This window comes from Myotis brandtii, unplaced genomic scaffold, assembly GCF_000412655.1.
Source record: "Myotis brandtii unplaced genomic scaffold, ASM41265v1 scaffold863, whole genome shotgun sequence".
Classification (NCBI taxonomy): domain Eukaryota; kingdom Metazoa; phylum Chordata; class Mammalia; order Chiroptera; family Vespertilionidae; genus Myotis; species Myotis brandtii.
Window position 1 is genome coordinate 964,102 of NW_005371516.1, and position 4,725 is coordinate 968,826.

Below are 4,725 nucleotides of genomic sequence, written 5' to 3' on the forward strand. Positions count from 1 at the left end.
TAGAACTGTTGTCAGAAATTATCTCAAAAGTGGAGTTGCCAGGACTTGGTAATGAATTATAATGGGATGTTAAGGGAAGAAGACAAGTAAATGTTCTAAATTTTGGCTTGGGAAATTAGGAAAATTACAATGCTATTTACTGAATTGGGAAGACTGGGGATAGAGTGGATTATGTGAGGTAGATATTTATGATATGAATCTGAAGCTCAAGGAAGAACTCAGGACTAAAGACATATTGTACAGACTCAAGCAGATATGGATGGTATTGATGTCCTTGAGGCTAGATGAGACTATTAGTGAATGAAAAGCTAGAGAGGAGAAGCCTAAGAACCAAGCACAGGACTATTCCATCTTTTAGTGACCCCAATTAGTAGGGAGATCTAGCTTTTTATGGAACTTTTTGAGGACTCTCCAGGCTGAACTTTAATTAGCCTCTCAAGGCTAAGGAGCCAAGCCATATAGTTGCCATCAGATTTCTCCTGCAATATCCATAGATTTGGGTGAATTCCTCATGTTTTCAAAGTCCATCCAAATACCTTGAGGTTCTTTCTTTGCCATCTCAGGAAAGCAATCTCCATTCTTACCTGGAAACCATATAAGCAAGTTATGAGGCTGTTTTTTCCAAGGGGTTATTTTTGCTTCCAAAGTCAATCTTAATTCTTTAAAGCTTTCTGGTGACTTCCAAGTCTATGTATGTCTCTCTCAAGCATGACATTCCAGTCAAAGTCTTGCTCATAAAAACCAGTTTCCAACTGCGTCTTCTTATGACTTGCCTAACAAGGATTTTCCTGCATGTGCATTTGCTCTTCCTCAACTATCTATAAATCATCCATTCTCACTCCTGAAATCTAACAACCCATTTCCCCCCTTTCTCCTTTGTTAGAAAATGTCTCATATAGCCAATGTTGCCTCAGTGTCCTGGGAATTTTTGTCCTTATGTGAATTCCCTATGCACATGCCTGCATTAAACTTTGATTTTCTTCTGTTAAAAACAACGACAAAAACTTATCTAAGAAGTTTTGCTCTAAATGGAGATAACAAATGGGCAGGAAATGAAGAGTATTCAGATAAATGGGTTCAGCATGTATATATTTGTATCTTGATGGAAATGAACTAATAGGACATAAATAAGTAAAGTAAATGCATAAGGGACATCTTTAAGTAAGCAAGAAGAAATTTTATTTAGTATACAAGTGGCCAGATAGAGAAGCAAAAAGAATGTACTCATTGTAACAAGAGAAGGGAAATTTGAACTGGAGGTGGGATCACAAAGTATGTTTCTTATCATTGTAACTATTTATCATTGAAATAAAAAATGAAGATTATCATTTGAAATGGGAAGAATTGATGCAGAAGGTTAGAGGAAGAAAGTGTAAAGTGGTCAACTAAAGAATTCAAAGGTGATAGCAGAATTGCTATACAAATTTAAGGACAGATTAAGATTTGATTTTATGAATAAAAATGAGACCAGACAGCATAGAAGTGTGTGTGTGTGTGTGTGTGTGTGTGTGTTGCAACTTTTAGTACTCAGATAAAGTCAATGACTGTATATAAATATTGAGAGGATTCCTTTCTAAATAGTCATTGTATATTAAATAATTCGTTAAATATTATGATGACTACTTCCAAATACAGGAAGACTATAGGCAAAGAGCTTGTTGAACCTGGGTTTGGATTTTGCTAGGAAGGTATAGCTGATGTAGAGATTTGCAAGGCTTTTGACTTGGGATGAAAGAACATCATTTTAGTAATAGACTGTAGAATCTAAGCCAAAGAAAGGACATAGGCATGAAAAAAATAACATAGTGAAAAAAATTGTGGGTAAATAGTTGAATTTCCTTATAGTGTCAATAAATTCTTAGAATGTGTGTGGGGAAATTTGCAAATATGATCAGAGAAATTATATCCAACTACATATACACATTCATTTACAATATGATTTCCCATTAGACCCATGAAAGGTGGAATCTATTTTCCTACCTACTTAATCTGGACTGCCCTTGTGACTAGTTTTGAAGTAAAAATTGCGGTGGGAGTGACATTGTATGACTTTGGGTCTAGGCTTTATGGTATTCAACAGCTTCTACATTTGGACTCTTGAAGCACTTCTGCCCAAGTTGGAAAAGTCAAGGCTGGCCATCTAGAGAATGAGAAATATGTGAAAAGAGAACTAGCCAACAATGAGCATTAACCACCAGATAATGGCAACACAGAATCATGAGCTCATAAATTGTTATTAGAAACTATTACACCTATGAATGCTTTATCACATAGCAAAATATAACTGATACAAGGACATTAGAGTTTATGAACTAGAAAAATAAAAGAGAATGATTTGTGTTAATTATTGCTCAAATTCAGTCATAGCCCCATCTAAATATACTGTTAAAGAAAGACTAAATTGTAATGCTAACTTTCCATTCCACTAGTATAAAATAAAAAGACGAGATAAGGGAAAGAAGAGTATAGTTGATATATAAAATACAGGCATACAAATTGAATACCAAAATTTATTTTACTTTTGTGAATGCTCATGGAACTTAGAAGAAACCATTCCATTCCATGGCTATATTCTTAAATTCACCACTATTGCAAAAAATTTAATCACAGAAGCCATTCAGTCTTCCCAAAGCTTCTGCCTCAGTTGGCATTTCAGCAGAATCAATCATAAGTAATAGTTTTATTAGCTGTGCCATGGATTACTAGTATTCCATTCCCCATTGGAAAAGAGCTCAACCTACTTTCAAGCGCTAGCACGTGACCAAATCTATTCCCCAATTCCATCTTTGAGTGTCTATTTCTTGGGGCCATTTCTGGTACAATTTCTATTTCATACAAGTCTAGTCAAGAGACAGAAACCACACCAGGTATTTGAATAGAAAAAATTAAGTGTGAGTATTATTAACTAGTTAACTAAAAGGGTAAGATTTGCCATCCTGGATGAAAAAGAAACCTCTAAATTATAAATGTAGCAACTATAGAGAGCAGCTAACACCACCTGAGTTGAAAGAATATAAGAAAGATATTGAAATTATGACAACTTTGAAGAAAGAACTTCTAAAAAGCCAATACTCAGGTCTCTGAGTAGGTGGTCCTGCTCAACTGGTGTTAGTATTTCCAAGCCTGGGGGATTCATAATCCTGACCTCTAAAGATAGGGGACCGAGTTAGTGCTTTTCTCTCTGCGTGAGATGCAGTGAAGCTGGTTATGCAAGGGTTTGAAAGACTGCAAACCAAATGGACTGCTAGCATAGGGAAGAAATTGATCCTGCTTGGGTAAAGAAACATTGCTGGGTGGCACAGGAATCCCACGCAGATAGGAAGCTCACAGAATGCCACCGAAATAAACAGGAACAGCAAACCCCTTTTTCTCCTCCGAGTTCACAATCTTTCCCTAGGTTACTTTCTTGAAAGAGCCAATCATTGAACTAGCTGGCCTAGTAGAAATGTGTTTCACAGATTTCCAGTTAAAGTATTACAAAAGAGTGAAGAAGAAGAAATTTATAAATGAGAGAAAAGAATAACTGGAACAAAACCCAGAGAAAGAGAAAGAAATTAGGGTGGGGAAGATGAATCTAAGAATCCAGGTCTAATATTTGTAAGGATTTAGAGTATAACACCTTCACTTGGGTTAAAACCCTATAGTGCTGCAGCCTAAGGTGCAGAAAGAGCAACACCACCAACAAAAGATAATTTGTTATGGGAACTTCAGCCCAGCTTAGAAACATGTTATTCTTTAGAACTGAATTAAGCTGATTCCATATTGCTACATCCACAAGACACCAGTAAGAGAAAAATAGACATTTCATCTATAATGAGATGATATCGTCATAGGCAATGTTATTTCTATAATTTTTAAATAAAAAAATTTAAATATATTTGTTTACATAATAAATATTAACCACGATACAACTAAGGACTGGTAGGAAGACTATAAAAAATATAACTTAATAATAAAAAGCCAAGACATAAGTTTTTAAATGATATATGGGCTGCCAATAAAGTCATGTAAGAGTATTCAACATTATTAGTTATCAGGCAAATGCAAATTAAAAACACAGTTGAATATTAAAATATATAGAATAAAAATAACAATGACAAAGGTCAGTTGACGATATGAAGCAACTGGAATTCTTATACATTTTTTGGTAGAAATGTAAAATAGTCCAATTTCTTCAGAAAAATCCCTGTTATGTTTTTATAAACAAAAGCATATAATTCCAAGTTTGGTAGTACTCAAAGAAAATGGAAATATACCTCTATAGAAAATTGTAGGCAAATGATCACAGCAGTTTTATTCACAATTTCTCCAAAACTGAAATAGCCCAAGATATCTGCCAACAGGAGAATAAAATAACTGTGATATAATGGTATAATGGAATATACTTAGTCATAAAAAGGAAAAATAAACTACTGATATATGTAAAAACATGAATGAAACTCAAAAACATTATACTGAGTGACGAAATCTCACCGACACAAAGTACCATATACTGTAGGGTTCTATTAATATGAACTTCCCAGAAAGTCATAATAATATAGCAGAATAAACTGGAATATGATTTTATCTTGGAAGTGAGGACAGAGATAGACTTGGAAAGGGTCATGATGGAACTTTCTGGATGTTGGTAATGTTGTATATGTTGATTTAGGTTTCAGTTACATAAACCATCCTTTAAAAATCTTCAAATGCACAAATTATTTTGTGTGCAATTTTTATCCCTTA